Source organism: Apostichopus japonicus, chromosome 12 (genome assembly GCF_037975245.1).
Source record: "Apostichopus japonicus isolate 1M-3 chromosome 12, ASM3797524v1, whole genome shotgun sequence".
NCBI lineage: Eukaryota > Metazoa > Echinodermata > Holothuroidea > Aspidochirotida > Stichopodidae > Apostichopus > Apostichopus japonicus.
Window position 1 is genome coordinate 9,151,122 of NC_092572.1, and position 12,801 is coordinate 9,163,922.

Below are 12,801 nucleotides of genomic sequence, written 5' to 3' on the forward strand. Positions count from 1 at the left end.
CTATTACGAAGACCGAATTTCCCTATGTTACTATAGGTAAAACTTGCAATGAGCGTTGTCGGCTTGTCTTGTGTGATGGTTATGTAAGACTCTGTTACTACATATATAAGTCATTGCAAGTGACTGGCAGTAATCCATTCCATGCTTTGTAAGCGAAAGTAGCAACCTTGACTGTTATAATATCACCAAGTTTTAATAAATTTTGGGACTTAAATATTCCACTACTATATTCAAGTGGTGGGGCATTAGCAGTGTGACCTATAGCCCTCTTTTGGAGAATATTTAAGTGGTCAATGTTAACATTGTATGTACCAGATCTAGCGTCATATCTAGCCATCTGAAAATTAAAGTTATAAAAGTTGGTCTGCCATTTGACTCAAATCTTTCAATAAATTAACGCTTTACCCGACCACTATACTCGACAACATTAAACGTGGCTTACTGGTAATGGCAAAATGACATTGTATAAAATCTTACTCAATACGCTTCCTAGGGTATTTAGTAAAGCTTTAACATCTCCAAAGTGATTCGATACTAATAACAAAAATCACGTGGGTTGAGATCTGTCTGTGTGTATTTTCTACACAATGTAATCTTTGTAGGAAAACTTTCCTCAAAATTATTTTTTTTATTATTTTAATGTAGGATATTTATTATTACATGAGAAAACAAAATAATGATAAAAAGCGAGACGTTTCATTTTAATATCGTCTACAAGATAAAAGATCCCTCCATTATTCTCATTAACAAGGAGATTGTTGCTTGCCGAAGTAATCATACCGATATAGTATAGAAAATCACAAACAAATGAAGAAGAAGAAAAGAAAGTAAAATTGATGCTTTTATCCCGAAAATATGTTAGTGTTTAAAGTGTTTCCCAACTGTATTATAATCATGTATTAGTATATATGACAAATTGTATGTAACTTATGCTACGATTAAAAAAATCGTCGAAACAACTATTAATGGCAAACATAAACCTACATCTTAAAACATCGCTTGTTTTAATGGTGACTTCGAGTAGTTAACTCGTATAATGTATTCATTATTTTATTACTTAGAGGTACAAAACTAATAGGCACTTAAAAATGGTAATGGAAAAAGCCCGTTGGTTACTCTCTTAAAATGATAGACTGAAGAATTCAGTCTTCTGTGAGACTGAAATTTTTTTCAGTGTTATACACTGAGCTTAGACTGAGAAACACCTACTTAGACTATATTATCAGTTACACCGTTCAGTCGCTGTTTTGGACTGACTGTATTAACCAATCAGCTAATCACATGTGGCATGGCATCTTACCATTTTCAGTCTCTGTATTCCACTGAAAAATGTATCCAATCAGAGGGATAGAAATGCGCCTACGTCATCCGAAAACTTGCAACTACGCCGACAAATACGTGACAACGAGCGCTACAATTTGTGTACATATATACTACTATATTCTTCGCTTAGCCAGGTACTCGCTGTACTGTACGTACGCACGTCGTACACACAGCTAGGCATGAACGAGACAGACGACCGTATGTCTAAGCTAGAGTAAAGGTTATAAATTAGCAGTGGCTGAGTCTTTAAGAACTTTTCTTACAAATAAAGGTTTCCACGAAGAAGTGATAACAGTGTTCGAGGGTATGTATGTATGTTTTTTGTTGTTTTCCAATTAATACAGAATAAAAGCTTGGCAGTTCGTAACGTTAGTTATTCTAGGTTTGTGCGCGAGGTAGGCCTAGCTAGGCTGTACTATAGCAAATAGGGCCTAGGCTATTGTTATAATTGGTGGGGCCTATTTACACGATCATCGGGCGAATAAGCACGCCGGACCTGCATATGTACCCGATCGTCGGGCAAATCAGCCCGCCTGTCCTGCATATGTACCCGATCGTCGGGCGAATATGCACGCTTGTCCTGCAATATGTACTCAATCGTCCCAAAATGAATCTAGCCTAGCCCTAGGCTAGGTTAACCTCATAACAAATACTTGAACATAATAATGCTCAAGAAATTGCAAAACACAGTACTATTATGCATAGATTGTAAGCACCCTTAATTATTTGCAAAATGTAGTTACTGCTACAGCCATTACAGCATGAAGCTATCACGGTACCAGATCGTCGGGCAAATTAGCCCGCCTGTCCTGCATATGTACTCAATCGTCGGGCGAATAAGCACGCTTGTCAGAACTGCAATATGTACTCAATCGTCCCAAATGAATCTAGGCTAGGTTAACCTCATAACAAATACTTGAATATAATAATGCTCAAGAAATTGCAAAACAGTACTATTATGCATAGATTGTAAGCACCCTTAATTATTTGCAAAATGTAGTTACTGCTACAGCCATAACAGCATGAAGCTATCACGGTACCAGATCGTCGGGCAAATTAGCCCGCCTGTCCTGCATATGTACCCAATCGTCGGGCGAATAAGCACGCTTGTCAGGACTGCAATATGTACTCGATCATCCCAAATGAATCTAGGCTAGGTTAACCTCATAACAAATACTTGAACATAATAATGCTCAAGGAAATTGCAAAACACAGTACTATTATGCATAGATTGTAAGCACCTAATTATTTGAAAATGTAGTTACTGCTACAGCCATTACAGCATGAAGCTAACACGATTCTGTTAAACCATTACCATTGTATTTAAATCATGTGGAAACTGGAAAAGAATTGGTATGCTTTTGTTATTTTATAAAACATATAGTGGGCCATCAGTCTTTATTATAAGATTTTACACTTATATTACCATTCACTCATCTTATTAAATCAGTTTCTTTTACAAGCAGATAGACATATTAGTGAAATCAGTAGGCTAAAATGTAAATCATATTCCTTATTCACTGGTTTTCTATGCTGATGTAATGGAATCAGGAGATGTCATGAACAATTTATCCTTAAAAAGAGAAATTTCTGAAAACAACTAACAAAAAACCTTGCTTGGTAACCATGTACCTGCCAAAATCAACATGATAACCCATAAATGTTAGGTTTAATTTGAATCCACCTTCACATAAAACATCTCACCCGCCATGGATGACATATTGCTGCATATCGTGAATTGATGTATCTCCTTCGTACAATGCCAGTCATGTTCTTGTTTCTCCATTCTCTCCCAAATATTAGTCTAGTCCACATGGAACTCTACCTCTCAACATATCTTTTTTAAGAATGTTTTGATTTATACCATATTGCTTGTCCTTTATCACATTTATTTTTATCTTCACCTAACAGGAGGGCACAGATATTGAGAGCGCAGCACAGGGCAGACAAGGACAATATTGGCAGCCTTTCATCCTATCTCTCGGGCCAGAATTGAACCCCAAACAATTCTTCATTGTGGCAGATAAACTGGCCATTCCAGCAGGGACAGAGGCATAGAACATACATTTAACATAGACTATGCTCCCCCTCTACAACACTAGTTTTGTGAGTTCCATGCTTCCATGGTGTATGGAATTGTGCAACCAACAGAAGTGAAGTCTCTCGTCCGAATCCTTGCCACATCTATAAGGGCAGCCAGCATGGAGTAACTTCAAGGAGTGAATGTTACTTTTTTATTGCTCTGTAGTCCGGAACCACGTGTGTCAGCATGGAGTAGCTTTAAAAGGGTGTGAAGACTCGCGCAAAAAGAACGTCTAATGCCGGTAATCTGACCTAGTTTCGAATGAGGTGTAACAGAAGTGTTAGACACTGCCATCGATCCCAGAAAATACAAACACAGCTTGCTACCGTCGGTAATTAGACACTAGTGTACAGTCAGTACATACAGCTGCGGTCAATACCCACATGACAGTGTATAAACGATACAGCGATGAACATCTCAGGTCCAGCTAAAGATATCAAGGTATCACGTTTCATTACTGTCTGTCTTTTTTAGCGACACGAACAAACATCACTTGCAAGCAACAGAAAGTTAACTTTTTCAGATGGCTGCACGCTGTGTGGGACAAGTTTACAAGTTCAATGCCTTTAAGGAGTAACTAACACATACCCTAAAACGTTAAATTGATAACCCGGAGTTTACCAACAGTTTTATATAAATAGGGAGGGCTCCAGAAATAAATATTTAATTGATTTTTGGTTTTTAAAAATATTTTTTTATGATACTGATCTAATTATGAATGTAATTAAACAAACACCTAGTTGCCAAAAAACTTTGTTGTATGATTTTTCGAGCATGTTATTTTAATGTTTACTTTAATGTTCCCACATTTCACTGCACTCACTATGTTGAAGGTTTATTTAATTAAGCAATTAATTAAGCTAATATTATTTATTGTGCACAATATTCCATAATTTGTTCCATGAAAAGCAAGTAATCTGATTATTATAAAGTCAGTAACTGTAGAAAATTCCATTTGAGAATATCCTTTCCTCATTATTCCCCCCCCCCCATTTTTTTTTTAATTTGAGTGATGTAATGAGTCAAAACTGTTTCAATTTTTTAGTCGACTCTCGAGTGACATTTCTTTTTCAGCTAGAGGCCGACATTAAATGATTCACGTCAGATAATTTATAAAACTTCAAAATTTGATTGAAATCCCAATCACAATCACTATATGATTACTATCAGAAAGTTAAGAAATAATTGAGGGTGGTATAATAGTTACATGTACTGTTTTTGCATTCAAATTTGCTTTATATGAATGCCATATCATGAAATCGTGAATGCAGTATATAATAATTCATGTTTATCTAATAGCCATTATGAAGTTAGTGCCATTCTGTCAACTGCTTGTAATATTTTGTTTTGTGTGTGCTGGATAATGACTTTCAGCAATCGCCAATCTATATCATTGAAACACAGAGTACTAAATGTTGACTGCACTGATATATAGTTTAACCATTCCTAATATTTTATAAATAACCTGCTGAAAATTTGTCATATGTTTTCCCCATTTTGAAATCATTCTAAGAAATTGTTGCTACTATACATTAATGATTCACAACTGGAAAAAAGGCAATGTACCAGATCAATTGTACTATCGTCATGTTTCCATCCTATCCCTTTTGTAAAGGCAGGATCGTATAGTTACTATATCCTTTACAGTGGAAAATTTAAAGTTCAGTGAGATCGAGAGATGGGATCAGCTGGGTATATAACGACTCAATTTACAGCTGTGTTGTCAATGAATTCCAGGGTATTACCACCTGGCGGGGACATACTAAGAATTTAAAGTGCTTTCTGTTGCAGTGGTGTTGCCAAACATTTGAATCTTGGTTGGTGATATGTCTATTTGTGAATTCCCTCTCGGGGGAGGGGTTCCCCAGGCCACCCATTGGCGACACCACTGATCTGTTCTCAGCTCACCTAATCCTTTTCAAAAAAAAAATTAAAGAACATTTTAGATGGCCCAATTCAAGCAGAAATTTGACAGATTAATATTGAACTGAAAATATGTCACTGTTATGTAAAGTATCTTTATAATTTGAACGTTTGTTGGAAAGATAACATGTTTTGTTGAACATCCCTCAGAATATTGTAGTTTTTTTTTTTTTTTAATATGATAACGAAAATTAAATAAGAATATATAAGTGGGTTAGTGGAAATAAAATTACTGTTCGGTGGATATTGACAATTATATTTCTTGATGGAATACCATTTTTAATGTACTTTGTGTGTGACTGTCACAACGATTTTCTGGTCTTTATAGCCTAACATGATTTGATGTGAAGGCGAATTCACTCCATGAAGTAGCACCTTTCAGTAAATTCCCCTGCATTAACAGATCATTGAATGTTGTCTTTGATGACCTTAAATGCAACTATATTGAAGAATTCCAGCACTTAGCCAACACGGAGGATCAATAGAAAAGCTTGTTCAATCCAGAATTTGCAGTTTATAAGATTGACAGTATAGCTGTGATGTGTAATAATTCAGTCTAAAGGACCGACTGTTCAGTCTGATATCAGTCTAATAGACTGAAAGTATTCAATCTAATTAAGACTGGTGCTGCAATAAATCAGTCTAAACTGCTGACTGTTCAGTCTAAAGTGGTTTGATTTTCAGTCTATTAGACTGAAGAGTATTCAGTCTAATTAAGACTGACCTTCAGTCTTTACATTTCAGACTGGAATTCAGTCTAAGTAGTCTGATCCCTTATCCCATCCATCGTTAGACTGAAATTTCAGTCGATTAGACTGAAATTTCAGTCTCTCATTTTAAGAGAGTACTACGTATAACATTACATCACATTTTTAGTGGAATGCAAAACGATGCGCCGCTGCTTTGTCCCAAACTAAAATATGCAGATATATATATATAGATATACCTGTATTTATAATATATATATATATGTTTATATATGTATATATATATATATATATATATATATATATATATATATACACCGATTAGCACACTTCTTGTTGCTAACTCTAAACGGAATATGTTAGTTTGTGAGTTTTTTGTGTATAATTATCTTTCTGTAATTGTTATATTTCTCTTAAAAAGAGCTGATTATTTTGTTCACTACAACTTGCTTCCGTTTATTCTTAATGGACAATTGAGCAATAACTGTCAAATTCACGTTACATATCCATTGAAGGTTGAAAATGATTGCTTTGGTTGGATGGAAATATACTCTACGGTGAGATGTTATCACCAGCTGACGCGCATGTCATCAAAATTTAGCTTCTTGTTCAGTGTTTGGTTAACTCTCATGTAGCTATTGCTTCTTTCTTGTTTTTGGTCAGATTAATAACGCCAGTCTGGGTTTTTAACTGTATGCATTAACATACATTGTGAAATATGTATAACACTTTCATTTGCTTTTAATATCCAAATGGTTTTACAAGATATTTGACCCAGTTGACATTTTAAAAAAAATCTTTCAGTCTGATCACTTTTGTAAGATTGAGGAGATATTTTTGAAATAATTACTTCTTAAAATATTTGTAGGGGATTTGTTAAGGAGATACTTCTGATTATAATGATAAAAGGTGGGCAAACAAATGAGCTATGAGAAATTGTCTGAACTGAGCAAGTTTGAATTATGGATCTTCTTAACAAAATATAACTGTTGGATTTTGCCACGTTTAAACATTTTGTTTAACAAACAGCGTTATATAGATGCCCATGATTGGACGTAGCGGATCCGGTATCAATAGTAGTAACATAATACCTATAGACGTTAACGATGGATTATCTGAATACGTAACTATAGTAACCTTCAATCGCTCTTGAATGAGTGAAGTAAGACAGTCGTTAGTTTTGTTGAACGCATAACTGTTAAGTTCGTGTTACTTTTAACATGATTTGTGGAAGCACATTCCTAGAAAGGGATTACCAAGGGCATTGTTATGTGTAAAGTGTAACATATTTGACATTCCAGTCGCGTACAAGGCAAAAACCAATACGGAACATCACCCACCGATAAAGTATGGTAAGTATGAAAATTTGAATGACAATATTTATATAATATCTAATGTTATGTACATGTAATGTAACATATATGACCATTATGTTTTTGGTATATGATTGTGGTGTAACGTATCGTTAGAAGTGGTATGTATTGTATAGTTAGTTATTTAATGTATGTGATTATTATGTTTATACTGTATTTTTGTTATGTATTGTATCATTCTTTTTTTGTATGACCTAAATAGTGTTGTATTTTATACCGTATATATAGGGTTAGTAATGTATTATGTATGGTCAGTATGTATATATTGTATGTTTGTTATGTATAGTGTTTCGTTCTATACTGTATGATCTAAATAGTGTTGCTTTTATACGGTAAGTTTATGGTTAGTTATGTATAATGTATGATCAGTATGTATATATTGTTTGTTTGTTATGTTTAGTGTTTCGTTCTATTATATATGATCTAAATAGTGTTGTATTTTATACGGTATGTATATGGTTAGTTATGTATAATGTATGATCGTTATCTATATATTGTATGTTTGTTATATATATTGTGTATCGTTCTATATATAGATATAATGTATGATCGAAATAGTGTTGCATTTTATACGGTATGTAAATGGTAATTATGTATTATGTATGCTCAGTATGTATATATTGTATGTTTGTTATATATAGTGTATTGTTCTATATATAGATATAATGCATGATCGAAATAGTGTTGCATTTTATACGGTATGTAAATGGTAATTATGTATTATGTATGCTCAGTATGTATATATTGTATGTTTGTTATGTATAGTGTATTGTTCTATATTTTATGTTTATTGTGTTTTATTTTATACAGTATATTATATTTGCTTATTTTGACCACCATGATAAAAAACAAATGTTTTTGACATTATTATCATTGGGTCAAATTTTACTGCAAAATTAGATATTAATTTTGTCCCTAAAGTTGTTCTTTTAGTGCTGCATAAATATTAAGATTGCTATAGGGAACACCACCTGCATAAGCAGCAGCGTGTTTTTCTTACATTTTACAACATAATCAACAATAAGTTTGTTACCAAAAGTTGTCCTTTAGCTGCTGATTACAACGAGAAAAACCAGTAAGAGAGCAAAGTCAACTTTAGACGAACACACGTATATCAAGGATTCCGAGTTTTAGCAGACGAAAATTGTGAACAGATATTTATTTTCAAATCGTGGGTCATGACGAAATTCGAGAATTGCCGAATCCATATCGGTGTCGATATATAAATCACCATATAGGAGAGGCAATCCAGGGGGATCGACCCACGGTTTGATAGGCTTATACCTTCTCCGATAACGACAATCCAATTATGATGAAGTGCTATCTCATGTAAATTCCTCCGTTATTTTATAGAAACAATGAGCTAAGGTTTGTCGAACGTGAGAGAAGACAGGTGACATAAGTACCACCCGTTTAATGCCAACAGAATGAGGTGGCGTTTGTAAGGTTGGAAAGGGTTTACAAAAGCAACTATCTATGTTACCGTAATAGTATACATACGTAGTCTTACATAATTTATGCGCCCTGGTTTTTGTTTCTGTGGAAACTGATCGTATGTCTTTTTCCCCCATATTTTGTGTGTGCGTGTGTTTTAAATGTGCATAATGTGAAGTCTATGAAGTTAAATGTCTATTTTGTGAAGAAAGGTCGTGTTTCCCATTATGGATCTTTTGGGATTTTTTAAGGACGGCCCCGATTATTATCATTATCGTCGTCGTCTTCGTCGTCATCATCATCGTCATCGCCTTCGTCATCGTTATCATTATCATTACAGTTATCATTATAAAATTATATTTATATAGTACGGTACTAAGTCTAAAAGTAACCTCTAAGTGCTTTACAAATAAATGCTACATCATAACTTAATAATCATAGAAATTAACAATGAAAGTAATTAGATAAGACAATAGTTACTATAAAACAAAAACTATAAGCAATAAATAATGAGAGAAAACTAGAGATACTGTAAAATCCAAACTAACAAGAGCAACACTAAAGTTCAGAAATCAAAGCAAACAGAGAAACACAACAAGGGGAGGTGGAGGGGAATGGGGGTGGAACAAAGCCAGCAGAGGTCAGTAAAAAAATGGTCTAAAAAGATACGTCTATAGGTCTCGCGAAAACAATTAATTGTTCCATTGACTTACACACTAAACTCGTCACTTTCAGGACGTGCCAAAGTATAGATAGAAGTTTTCAACTGGTATATGCTACCCACCACATGATAGCTGATATCTTGGCCTATCATGGCACTTGCAAACTTGACCGTTTAGATTTTGAGCTAGAAGAGGAGCAAGTTTAGCATACTGAACCCCCACCCTACCATCTGCTCGCTCGGAGTAATATCAAAATTTAACCAAAGATTTTCTAAAATGGTTTATATCACCTTCGATCTTCTCCATTTTCACACCATCTGTACTTTAAATTATGCTCTTTGATATAAAGGCAGAACAAACGATGGCATTAACTGATAACATGCTTAAACAAGCTTTACCTTACTTTTACCTATTTTCTCTGACAATGGTTAACCTTTCGAGCGGATGAACACTATACTCTAATTGTGGTGCGGTACCTATAAGTCACGGCTTAAAAGAACAAAGAAAATATAGAATCTGATTTGAAAGGGGAGGTAATTCCATTATTAAGGGGGAAAAACTTCAAAGGACCGATCTACTATTTTAGAGGAGGTTTTCGGTATTTTCCAGTTAAAGCTGGGTAGATTACCTTAACATACCATCCGTCTTAGTAATGGAGTCTGTTTTCACCCTTAAGCCCATTATTTACTTCCACAGAAAGAAACAAAATATGGTATTTCCACAGTATATTAAATATTATCAGTTTTTTTTTACATAGACGGGTGTTCTCGGTATTGTACCTAAATTTATCGTATAATGCAACCTAAACATCTAACTCCTGCAGGGCTTCAGTCTTGGGTGGGATTAGGATAGTATGGGCACGCCCCTGCTCCCTCCCACCCTCCCCCACCTACCTAAATAGCATACACAATTCTCACGTCTTTCCAAATGGCTAACACATCATAATCATGCACCCACGCATAGTTGTATGCACTGGCAGCTACTTAAGCTTTGTACTACATAAAAAACGTCTATATTTAGCATCTCTGTCACCTTGCCCAAGGACGTACATGAACCAATAGTTGTGTCCCCCAGCCCCACCCCGCCTACCCCCCCCCACCCCGCCTTCTCTAGCTACGGGCCTGCAACGATGCCAAACGCCTCAAACAAAAAGGTCAGGAATTGCATAGTATAGCTCTTTGCGTAGATTCACAGGCTAAATTTGTAAATTACTTTTCATCAAGAGTCCTATATCCTGGTTATGGTCTAATCCATGCAAAGCCGTGACCGAAATACATTAATAATCAAGACTAAATAACGCACAATTTTACTCCCAAATTATTCCATATAAAATGTATAAGAAAGTTCACTTGGTCATTTAGAGCTCCTAAATACTGTACTTTGATGCAGTGCTGTGGCCGAGTGGATAAAGGTGGTAGGTGGCATTTGAAGCAATGTGGTTTATCAATCGGGAGGTTCCAAAATTGAGTTAAAATGTTGAATTGGAAGCCACCCGACGTGAAAATTGTAATCCATAAGCCCTTGCGAGTTTCTCCGTCATTTGTGGTCACTTAAGCGTGGTCAAAATAACTGCTGATAATTATTATTATGATTATTATCTTTAATAGATCATCGTTTATTATTTTCCTATGATAAGCAGGAAAAATGGAATTATGTATAGGGATCATATTTCTGTTAGTTGTTTTTGGGTGAAGCGTCCGTATCAATTAGAGTAAAAGCCTGTAGAGTGCCTCGACGTAATTATCTTTAAGAGCAATTTGTCTAGTTCCTTGACCATCTATATTTGACCGATATTTTCATATAAGTTTGTACTTTTGAACTCCTCGTCCTCTCGATAATTGATGACAACACGTTACTATTCGGTCAATTGATTTATGGTTATTGGTTGTGTTTCATAATAGCGTTCCATGATTCATTTAAGGGACGCCATTATAAAAATATTGAATCATATAATATTCTACTAGGTGTATACCTGTATTTGTTGAGCAATAATTCTTTAAAAAAAAAGGGTTTAATTCCTTCTAGAAAGAAAAGAAAACAAGGGTTTCATTCGATAAGTAGCATTAATTAATATTAAATTATGACAATAAACGTTTCGTTTGATTGTTTAAGTGCATAGCTGGCAAGGGATTAGATATATGCTACGACATGGAGGAAGATATAAATGCCGAAGAGATTGCATGATTATAATAAAAGTCGAGATTATTTTGTGAAGATTTTAAAATATCTATGGGGAAGCGTTTATAGTCTGTATGTATCAAGAGTGCAATTGTATTACGATAATGTTCCGCAAGGTTTGATTAAATTGTTCAAGAAGTAGACAAATCTGTTTAAAGTTAAAATGTCTGTTGGCGTTGTTTGGACGTCTCATTCACTTAGATGCACTTAGCTTGTCCATTTCATCCAGAGGAAGATCAGTGACTGACTCTGTCGTTCCTCTTCTAACATGTTGTTCAGGTAATATGCTAGATTTACTTGTTGTGAAAGTGTAACGTAACGTAACGTAATTGCGTTTCCTGACAATATCCACTCTTCAAAATTCAAACCATATTTATTTATAACTGCTTATTGCAGATCTCTCATGTAGACCTCTAACCTAGTCTTTCGTCTCATTCCAAAGATATATTTCGCTGCTTCATAACTTCCAGTATTGACAGTGGCTGGCTTTTACAAGTGTAGGCTAGGCTAGGCATACGTGTTTTGAAAGCGTGAAAGGCTAAGTCACTACTTATAGAACGTGTTGTTTCTTTCATACGTATAGACTGTCTACAGATTTTCATTTTAAATTCTCTTCCAGTTTGTTTGATGACTAGACAGTTTATAGTGGAAGTCATAACCAGACTAATATATTGTCGTGATCAAATATAGTAACTTGACGCTACTGCGAATAAGTTTGAAAACATGGAAAAACATGCTCGGTCAATTAATTGGTGTTTATTGACATTGTTCAGGCAAACTACCAGGATACGAAAACTAGTTTATTAATACTTAATGGTTGCCACTAAATTACCCTTCTCGTGAGTGGTTCTTCTTTCTTTCTTGTTCAGTGTAAGTGTGTTTATTCAAGCATGTATGTACTCCAAACATACATGCTTTGCATGTTTATAATGAAAAAAGAAATGATTGTATAAAACATTTATAAACGGCATATCCAGCGCTTATATGCTTCACTAAACCTCAAATTGCCCTTTATATCGTTGATATATTTTCCATTATAAACCTATACTAGTTGATTAAGAGATTGCTATTCAATAACGGCTCATTTACGAGTGTTTTATCATATTTTCTTATCTTTT

The 12,801-nt window shown here is 34.7% G+C and overlaps 1 protein-coding gene and 1 long non-coding RNA gene across 2 annotated transcripts in view; both read left to right on the forward strand.

Annotated features, from left to right (window-relative positions):
• Nucleotides 1-1,363: 1,363 nt before the first annotated feature.
• Nucleotides 1,364-5,600, forward strand: LOC139977515 (uncharacterized). The gene is made up of 2 exons (XR_011796583.1): nt 1,364-1,627; nt 3,235-5,600. It is a non-coding gene; the product is annotated as an uncharacterized lncRNA (long non-coding RNA).
• A 1,593-nt stretch (nt 5,601-7,193) lies between these two features.
• Nucleotides 7,194-12,801, forward strand: part of LOC139977473 (short transient receptor potential channel 7-like) — a 162,555-nt gene continuing 156,947 nt past the window's right edge. The window contains exon 1 of the mRNA XM_071986820.1: nt 7,194-7,388. The gene's annotated coding sequence lies outside the window, so the exon portion shown is untranslated. The remainder of the gene's footprint in view (nt 7,389-12,801) is intronic.